Source organism: Diabrotica virgifera, chromosome 6, assembly GCF_917563875.1.
Source record: "Diabrotica virgifera virgifera chromosome 6, PGI_DIABVI_V3a".
Classification (NCBI taxonomy): domain Eukaryota; kingdom Metazoa; phylum Arthropoda; class Insecta; order Coleoptera; family Chrysomelidae; genus Diabrotica; species Diabrotica virgifera.
Window position 1 is genome coordinate 45,476,951 of NC_065448.1, and position 11,204 is coordinate 45,488,154.

Consider the following 11,204-nt stretch of genomic DNA (forward strand, 5'->3'; position numbering starts at 1 on the left):
GTCTAACTACATTTGATTAATGTCCTTTTGACATATTTCAAAATTAATTTACGTTTACAATTTATATTTTTTAGATAGAATTTTTATGTTTTTTATAAGTATGTTAGTTATTTTGTAAACCACGAGCAGTAAGTTGTTATTTTTCTAGTTTTCATCTAAAATTAAACATTTGTATTTTTAGATTGTCTTGATAAAGGAAATAAATTGTCCGAAAGCTCGACAAAAGTTCAAAGTGTTTCTCTTCTAATCAGCCCAAAACACATTGACTGCATTCCCCAAAATTATATATATATATATATATATATATATATATATATATATATATTTTTATGTTTGTTAAATTTGTCGAGTTACATATTAATTTTTTTACCTTTGTTATTCATAGGCGTGCTACATATAAAATAGCGCGTGTAACGCTGGTGCTACATAAAAATGTCGCCCACCGTCAAGGCTTTGGCATTTAACGTGTTAATGGCTACAATATAGCTATAGAAGTATGACCCTTGAAGAAGAAAAAATAATAAAAATGCTTCAAACAACAGAAATAGAGTTCTTAAGAAGAGTTACAGGAGAGTCAAAGATGAAGAGGGTGATAAGTATAACAATCAGATATCATGAAAGAGAGGCACACAATAATCTTCCAAATAAAAGACAAACAGTTGATCTGATATTGCTATGTAAAAAAATCCTGATACAATAATTTCTAAACAAATTCTAGAATGGCTTCCAAACAAATTATAGGATGCCTTTTTTTCATTACTAGGTGGGGAATCTGCAAACAGACGGCGAAGATAAGGCGTTCTTGCAGTCTTCCCTTTCCTGTCACCTTCTGAAACACCACCATTATGGCGTCCACCATTCTCTTATTCTTGAAAAATCTATACCGCCTTGTGGATAATTGCGTAGACCTCCCTATTACTCCTTATATTCTTTTATACAACAATCTCTCTTACAACTGATCTGTGTTAAATAGGCTAATACTTTCCGGTCCCATTAGAGGTATGAGCCTCGACGTTTTCGAATGCTCCGGAAACACTGTGCCTCAAGCAGGACCTTCATGTTAAAAGAAATGCAGGCTCCAATCGTTCCAACCGCCTCTAGCCTGGAAAAAGAAGCCTAGAATAATAGAGCTGGCTATAAGTGGGAGGTGGGAAGACGAAGAGTATTTTGTAGTAATAGAATAATACGTTGTTGTTCTGTTGATATCATTTTTGAATTATTTGTTTACTAGAATCGTATTCCTGATTATGTTTTTTTTTTAAATGTTTTATTTACAATCTGTCCTTAACTGAGAACAATAGGTAAATGATTTGACAAAAATTAAATGTCCTGTGGAGGGAGATGCAGTGATCACCCTCTTTACATAAATTAAATTAAAACAAGGTAAAATAAGTTTAATTATCACAGATTATTCGAATCTTCTTGCTAGGTCCATTACTTTGAATCTCTTCAGGCGTCGTGCATCATTATGGTCATCAGTGAGGTTGCTGGCTAACTCGTTTGGATGAGATTCTAGTCTCTTGGTATACTTTTTGTAATATTCTGTTATTACTGTTTTTATGGATGGCATATTGAGGTTTGTTCGACTGGCTGTCCCCCAAAGTTGGATACCATAGGTCCGCACTGGTTTTAATATAGCTTTATATATCAGCAATTTGTTTTCAAGTGGTAGTTGAGATTTACGACCGATCATCCGGTACATTTCTCGGAATTTTATTCCTAGTTGTTTTCTTTTTGTGAAAATGTGCTTTTGCCAAGTTAATCTCCTATCAAGGTGGATTCCTAGGTACTTGACAGTATCGGTTTGTGGGAGTTGTGTTTTATTCAATGTAACATGGGTGGATTTACTCTCATTCGCCTTCAATTTGTTAAGCCATCTTTGGATATTATTAAGGTCTTTTTGAAGGTTTCCTGATGCTGTGATTGGATCATGGTGAGAGGCTAGTACAGCAGTGTCATCAGCAAAAGTTACACACGTTGTTCTGTTACTTGTTGGTAAATCAGCAGTGTAGAGCAAGTACAATATTGGTCCCAAGACACTTCCTTGTGGTACACCACCGGGCTGATTATGTGAAGTGAATTATCTACTAGTCTTATTCATCTCGAACAACATAAGAGAATACTTACACATCTTCTCTTAAGTTGTTTAAAAGGGATATAACAAGAAAATATTGAGGATATAGCACGAAAATAATGAGATTACCATCATTTAATTAAAATGCTTTCATTACAAATTTCGATACCATTTTCATTAAATAAAACGTGCCTTTCGCGTTCACCTCTTATAATTTATTTTCAAAATATTTCTCGGCGTAAACAAAATTTCAAAATTTAGAAAGAAATTGGATCTGTCAGACAAAACGTCTGTTTATACAAATTCCAATGAAATGAAAAGATTTAAAATCTTTTAAAATAATATCAAAGCGAATCCTAAAGTGAATTTTTTCGTTTAAGGGGATTCTTGGAAATGAATATATTCAAATGTTTATCTTATTCCATTCAAATAAAACCAAAGCAAAATACATATAACCACGTTCGCGAAACACAAATTTGAAAAGTTTTTATAGTATACAACCCTACTCCACAAATTAGGGAAAATGCGTACACTGTAAAACGTTTGTAGTATTTTTTTATTTACACAAATATGCCCACATCAACAATTAAGTGTTATTAGCGGGGGGACATGCACAGACAGTAATATACATAATAATACTTTATAGGCTATTGATTATGTATTTTAGAAAGGAACTACAACGTTAACGGAGTTTTATTGTTTCATATAGTCAATGGACCTCTAAATATTAAAAAACCGCGTAGTGCTACCATTTAAAGGGGTGCGTTTTTGAGAAAGGGGTGAATTAGTCCCTAGGCACAGGGTGAATTAGGGTGAGTTCTATGCACTTTTGATACAAACACGTCTACAGGAAAATTGTTCCAGGTTAAATTTACTATCGAAATATCACATTTTAAAGTCAAAAATATTTTTATTTACAAAAATATATTCAGAAGGAAAGCAAGAAAAAAACACGAAAGATAACAATTTTGTTTTTTGCCCCATAACTTTTTTCCACGGGGATATAGGTATAAGCTTCACAGACAATAACTTCCACCCCTCTTCTTTAAAATGACGTTTAGAAGAAGTTTCTATGATTTACTTCACCCCTTTCTCAAAAACGCACCCATTTAAGTGGTAGCACTCCACGGTTTTTTCAAATTTAGAGGTCCATTGCCCATATGAGACAATAAAACCCCGTTAACGTTGTAGTTCCTTTTAGCTCTCTGATTTTGAACATAATCAATAGCCTATTACACTTTGGTATAAAAATGCATAACATTTGTTTTGTTAATATTTATCTTCATTTCGTTTTCATGTAGTACTTTTTTCATGATTTATAAAATTATTTTGAAGTTACATAATAAAAAAAATATCTTCACCTTTCTCATGGCACCATGAGCACTCATGGCACCATTATATTATTACAACCAAATATGATCTCTGAAGCAACTCTGCTCTGATTTTGAAGCAACAAATTATTTTAAAAATTTTTTAGAATACCATTTTGCTATTTTGAAGGTTTTCTATCCCGTCAAAGTAAAATTTTTGATCAAGGTAGCAAAAGAGTACTAAATTTACTAGAAAGTTAAGACTTCAAGGACTTTGAGTTCAGTGATCAGAGTATACTAGATACTATTATTTATTCATCGACACGTACATTCATCCGTATAAAGGTCTAGACTGAATTTAGTTTAGTTTTAAAAGGTACCCTTCTATATATCAAATTAATATTCGTCAGTTTAACATAAAATATTCCCAACTTTACATGCGGTATTCTTCATATCCAGGGGTGGCCAAACTGCGACTCCCGAGCCACATGCGACTTTGAAGGATTACTTGTGGCTCCCGATAAATGTACCCGAGTTCCTTTTCAATTTTGTGTTATTATTTAAAAAGATTATTATCGTTCCATATGTGTTTCAAAATGTTTTTTAAATTACTGAAAACAAATATGAAAGACTAAATACTACTTTATAACAAATTCCATTTCCATCCGAGCTAAAATGATATGACACATCGAAAATTGCTCGAACGAACATTAAGAGTGGCGCGACATCAAAGTCAGTAATCAACCGACTCAAGACCGATTTTAAAGTCGACCACTCACGGTACTGCGGTGTCGTTCGATAAAATCATCGATGATATCAATTCTGCAGTACTGCAGCAGGCGGGCCAGTGGTAAAATTGTAACGATTTTGTTGGATGAACAGTCACACACGATCAAAATTGTTGTCAATTTAGTCGAATTCGACAAAATTGTTGTCAATTTAGTCGAATTCGACAAAATTGAACGACGCCGCAGTATCGTGAGTGGCCGGTTTAACTATTACTACGGATATAATTTGTAATTTGGATTTTACATTTTAGTCATTTTACGCGACTTCATCATCATGGTTTTAGTGGCTCATCGTGGTTTTGTTGGCTGTTGTATAGTTGATGATAAGCCACTAGAAGATTCAGGAAAAAGGTTAGTCAACCAAGGATCGGAATTGATCAACAGACGAAATCAAGAACGCATTGAGAAAAATGAAAAGAAGTAAAGCTCCGGGAGAAGACAATATCGTTATAGAAGCCGTAAAGATTGGAGGAGACAGACTTTTAAACAACATAAAGGAATTGTTCAACTTATGTCTACACCAAAGTGAAACACCTACAAGATGGCACAGTGCACTTACCATCTTATTACACAAAAAGGGCGATCCAACAGACCTCGAAAATTACCGGCCCATAAGCCTATTAGACCACCTCTACAAGTTATTCACAAGAATAATAACAAATAGACTGGAAACAAAATTGGATTTTTACCAACCTAGAGAACAGGCGGGTTTTAGGAAAAACTTTGGCACTAACGACCACCTACACTGCATAAAAGGAATTAAAGAAAAGTTTATCGAATACAACCGACCATTGGTCCTGGCTTTCCTAGACTTTCGCAAAGCATTTGATACGATAGAAATTAACCGCATAATGAGAGCATTGGAGGAAAGTCGTATAGATTATCAGTACTCCAAACTTATAGCGAACATATACAATATTGCAACCATGACCGTCCGACTACACAAAGATACCAAATCTATAAAAATCAAAAGAGGAATTAGACAGGGAGACACGTTATCTCCCAAACTCTTTACAGCAGTACTTGAACATACTTTCAAACAATTGGAGTGGGACGCCAAAGGAATAAATGTCGACGGTGAAAGGCTCTCCCACCTACGATTCGCAGACGATATAGTTCTTATAACAGACAAATTAAAAGAGATTAGAACTATGCTTACTGAGTTAGATGCCGCCTGTAAAAAAGTTGGTTTAAACATAAATTTTGGAAAGACACAATACATGACAAACCTGGTACCAAGCGAAAATCCAAAAGTCGATATCAACGAAACAGCATTGGTCCATAAATATAAATACTTAGGGCATAAAATCCAAATTGCCAGGGACAATCAAACTCCTGAATTACAGATAAGGATCACCTTAGCATGGGCCGCATATGGAGCTCTGTCAGACTTCTTCAAGAGCAACTTGTCAAATTATTTGAAAAGGAAGACGTTCAACCAATGTGTGCTTCCATTCATGACTTACGGCGCCGAAACATTATCGTTAACCCAGGCCACAGCAACGAAACTTAGAATGGCCCAAAGAAGAATGGAACGGTCACTACTTGGACTGACTCTCAGAGACGGGGTCAGAAACGAAGAAATCAGAAGAAGGACAGGCGTCACAGATGTCATAGAGAGTAGCATGGCTGAAGTGGAATTGGGCAGGCTATGTAGCCAGAATGAAGGACGGGAGGTGGACCCAAAAAATTACAGTGTGGAGACCAAGAGAAGACAGAAGTAGAGGTAGACTACCTACACGATGGACAGACGACGTCAAAAGGATTGCTGGGAATTGGTTGCAGAAAGCCCAAGATCGACAAAACTGGAAGAAATTAGGGGAGGCCTATGTTCAACTTTAGCTGCAGAAGGCTGGATGATGATGATGATGATGACGCGACTTAAAAAATAATTACTGAGAAGTGCTGCCACAAATTATTCACTAAATTTTGAAAAATTGTCAAAAGAAGGAAAACAAATGTAGTTAAGTTTTAGATAATATTGCGTAATTTTATTTCTGTTTTCAATAAATGTAGTTCTGTTAAAAAAAGTTTTAAACTTTTTAAATACGTAGATATTTAATTGCGGCTCGCGAAAAATTTCAACTTTGGAAAAGTGGCTCGGAATATCAAGAAGCTTGGCCACCCCTAATATATGCTGTAACCTTGCTTACATTTTTCAAAATAGCTGTCGAAAAAATGTTTTATTTATTAATGTCAGTCATACTCGCAATCTATATAAGAATTTTAATATAAATACAACCTTTAATATTGCCCGTTGTCGGCCCTTATTGAAATTCCAATCTCAACAATGAAGCATAAGCTGGGCAATCCCGATTTGACTATTAATTTCTAGACAAAGATAGAGAATGCTAAATTTGTGCTAATGTCATTGTATAATCGAATTGGGATAAGTCGTTCCATTTATGATTCGATTCCTTAGTATTGAATCTCTACTCAAAATTAGTTCCTCCCTTGACTAACTTTTACTTACAACTTAATTAATACATAATTGATTGATTCAATCGATACTTGATGGAAATATATTTTATACAGGGTGTCCAGAAACTCTACCGACAAACGAAGACAGGAGATTCCTCAGATAATTTTAGGACAATTTAACCCAATTCACCTAGTCCGAAAATGCTTCCTAAGGAAGATAGAGCTCTTTGAAGATGGCGTCATGTAATTAGTTTTTCTTAAATACCTCCAGAACGCTTCTATTTAGAAAAACGAAAATTGGTGTACATATTTACTTTCCAGAAATGAATCGATTCCATCCATTACGAATTTCAAGTACCGGTCATAGGCGTCCTTTTTGGGTAGGGCAACGGTTATTTTATCGCCTAACTTTTTTGTTTTTAATTTTTAAGCATTTTTGACTCTGAATTATTAAATTTTGAGGTATTCTAGTTTCTAGTACTAAAAGGTACTCTTACTTTAAGTCGATAGGATACACCGTTTTCTAGAAAAATCGATTTGAAAATTTTTCGTTCTTTGAATTTCAAAAAAGAAGATTAAAAAAAAATTATTTAGAAAGATGAAAACTGGTACATTTATTTATATTCCAGAGATTAATCGATTTCATTAATGGCGAATTTCTAGTTCCGGTCATAGGCGTCCGTTTTGGGTAGGTCAACAGTCATTTTATAGCATAACTTTATTATCTTTAATTTTTAAGTATTTTTGACACTAGATTATTCAATTATGAGATATTCGAGTACTAAAAGACGAGTACTCTTGCTTTAAGTTGGTAAAATACATCGTTTTTTATTAATTTTTTTCAACTTTTTTTTTTCAAATTCCCAAAACCAAAAACTTTCAAATCGATTTTTCTAGAAAACGGTGTGTCCTACCGACTTAAAGTAAGAGTACCTTTTAGTACTAGAATACCTCACAATTTAATAATCCAGTATCAAAAATGCTTAAAAATTAAAGACAAAAAAGTTATGCGATAACATATTCGTTGCCCTACCCAAAACGGACGCCTATGACCGGTACTAGAAATTCGCAATGGATGGAATCGACTCATTTCTGGAAAGTAAATATGTATACAAATTTTCGTTTTTCTAAATAGAAGCGTTCTGGAGGTATTTAAGAAAAACTAATTACATGGCGCCATCTTCAAAGAGCTCTAGCTCCCTTAGGAAGCATTTTCGGACTAGGTGAATTGGTTTAAATTGTCTTAAAATTATCTGAGGAATCTCTTGTCTTCGTTTGTCGGTAGAGTTTCTGGACACCCTGTATAGAAATAAAACACTGAAAACATATGTTTTTAATGTTATCACAAAATTTATTATAAATGAATGTCCGACTGGTCTATTATTTGACAAATAATGACATTATTTCGAAGTCTATTAAGTACGATATAACGCCCAAAGGCGTGTTATTGAAAAATAACGCCCTAGGGCCTCTTAACGTATATACCTCGAGCCGAAGGCCCTCGGTCTATACACCATTGACCTCAAGCGTTATTATCCTTATAATACCCTTGGTACCTTAATAACTATAATGTCACTACAGCTGTGTCGGCAGAGTGCCTTTCTCAAGTGATTTATTTTACTATGTGTCTGCACAAAGTCTCTAACTGAAGAGAATAGGCCGAGGAATGGCGAGATGTTTGTCTCAAGTTGGTCATTCAGAATTATATTTGTATTTGTTAGTTTATTAATTTCCATAGATTCTAAGAAAGATAGCTTAAGGCCTTTATTTTGAATATGAAAAATATGATATTGTTTTAAAATATTGATTATGCTCTAGAAGGTGAAGTGCGTACTTAGAATCTGTTTTTCCATTATTGAAAGCCCTTTTGTGTTGTGCTATGCGTTTGTCAAAGGTTCTGTCAGTTTGACCGATGTAAGTTTTTGGACAGTCACCACATGTGACTAATTGTCTAGGTTGAATGACTAATGTCTAGGTATGCTATTAATACTAAAACTTCATTTCAAATTTAACTATGCCCTTAACTACATTATTATAAATTCTATATTGTTCTGCCATAGTACTTTGCGTTATTACAGATTTGGGAATCGCAAATATGGTACAATTTATATTATATTCAACCAATTGATTCCAACTGGTTTGCCTTTCCCAATTTATTCAGGGCGAACTCACCTCTATTGTTTAAGAGGAATTTTACAGTGACCCTCGAGATATTAGATGCATAATATTTAATAAACTCTAGAGAAAAGGTAGGAAGTAGACATAATAAGTGACCTAAATATCTGAAATTCACGGCAGTTGCGGTTGATTGTGACAATCTATTTTCGAAGTATGTCTGAACTTTACGGGTGAAGTAAATTAAGTAAGTCAACAATAAAGGATGATACTTTCAAATCTTAGTCAAACATTTTTTTAGATGTGTATGGTGCATACATATACAGTGATGAGCGTGCTAATAACCTGCAAAATAGCGCAAAAGATGGAAAACATATTAAATTGTGAGATAAAAAGAAATAAAACTAGTAGAGTTGTTAAATTTAGCGATAGTAACATATAAATTGACATTATATTGATTGTTTCCCACCTTTAGATGTATCAGAGGAGTATGCCAACTAAAATTGTCACTGTGACGTGGCATTTCTCAAATTCGTCCGATACGTCTAAAGGTGGGAAACAATCAATATAATGCCAATCTATAAGTTACTATCGCTAAATTTAACACCTCCACTAAGTTCATCTCTTTTTATCTCACAACTTAATATGTTTTCCATCATTTGCGTTATTTTGCCGGTTGTTAGTGCGCTCATCACTGTATATAAATCTATATTCTCATTGTGTAAAATAAATATGCTTTTTATCATGAGCATTTTTCAGTGCGTCACAGTTTTTCGATTTCTTTCTAACGCATTAAATTGTATATGACAGAAAAAAGGCACGTCGGTGATTACTGTGGTAATTATTCTAGTTCGGTGAATATTCTAGTTGTCGATAGATGGCGCTATAATAGAAAAAAATTTATTTACTAATTATATAATATATCTGTACAATTTATAAGACTATTGGGACCGTGCAAGTTCGGCAAAGCGACCTCTATTTCTACGCTCTGTACTTTTATTCGCACTTTTAATTATATTGGCCAATTATATTAGTCCTGGTTGCTGGATAATTGTCAAGGCCATAGTCCAAAAAAATAATAAGAAGAAAAAATAAGATGCAGGTTATGTTATGCAAACGTAAACAATTGTATGTAGTAAATAAAATTAGTTATTAAAATGCAGTACTGCAAGCAAAATACAATTAATTAAATTTACTTTTATATAATAATTGCATATCATATCAATATTGTGGAGCAATATATAATTTTTCTGCTTCAATGACAGAAGGTATGAAATATACGTCAATTTGACAATTTCAATTGACAATATGAATTATTTAAGATAGTTGCAATATTTCTACGCGACTCGCGCACGGTCGTTTCTCGTTTCCCTTCCAAGTACTTGCACACCGCGAATACAAATCAAAGGAAATACCATTTTATAAATGCAATAAAGACAATTGATTTGTTTTTATGCCCAATTGCAAATAAAATTTGGCAACTGTCAGATTTAACTAAAATGTCATGTTAGAATAAATGTTATAAATGTATATTATCACGGACTTACCCACGGTTCTTAGACATTACTACGGTTGTCTATTTTTATAGATCGACTAACCATTGAACATTAAGGGTGCTATTACGTCACGAGAGTGTACTGTCACAGACTGTACTGAGAAAACCAAGTATTTTACAGAAATTTAAACGCAGGATGAAAGATCACATTATTACCGAGGGCGGAAAGCCCCTTAATAAACAAGCAGTTTCTATTGAATGAAATATTTGAAATTAAATATCACACTTCTCTTTTATTTTCAGCCCTGTAACTTATTAAAATAAACATTATAGAAGTTTTCAGGGACTTTCGGCCCTCGGTAATAATGTAGTCTTTCATTCTGAGTTTAAATTTTTCAAAAATATTTATTAGTTTTCTCAGGATTCGAAAAAAATGAATACAATTAAAACACATTGAGAATTTTGACATGCGTCAAAATTTTAGCATTAACTCAATGTAAAATTCTAAACTGTTGAATTCCAGCTTCCCTAATTATTTTACATCAAAAGACATTAGAAACTATTTGTAGAGGATTGCAATCTGTATTGAAAACAACTGTTAAAATTGGTCTACGTAATTAAACATATTCCAAAATTTTGTAAAAATGTAATACATTCTAGTTTTCAGGCCAAACTTAGGCCACACACAATGCAATAATGTTCACATTTTTGAACTGTCAATATTTTTATTTTATCATCTATTGCTTAAAAACAATACAGTTGAAAAGATACCCTCAGTTGCGGAGAAAGTATTAATAATAAAGATTTTTTATTCAGTCAATGGCGTGAGCACTGTCAGTTAAATAGTAACGTGTGGATTAACTTTTACACGCATACCTATTGTAGCAAATGTATCATATTTTTCAAAATTTTGGAATGCATTTAAATCGTAGAACAATTTTAACTTTTGATTTTAATACAGATTTTAATTCTCTACAAGTATTCTCTCATGACTTTTGATG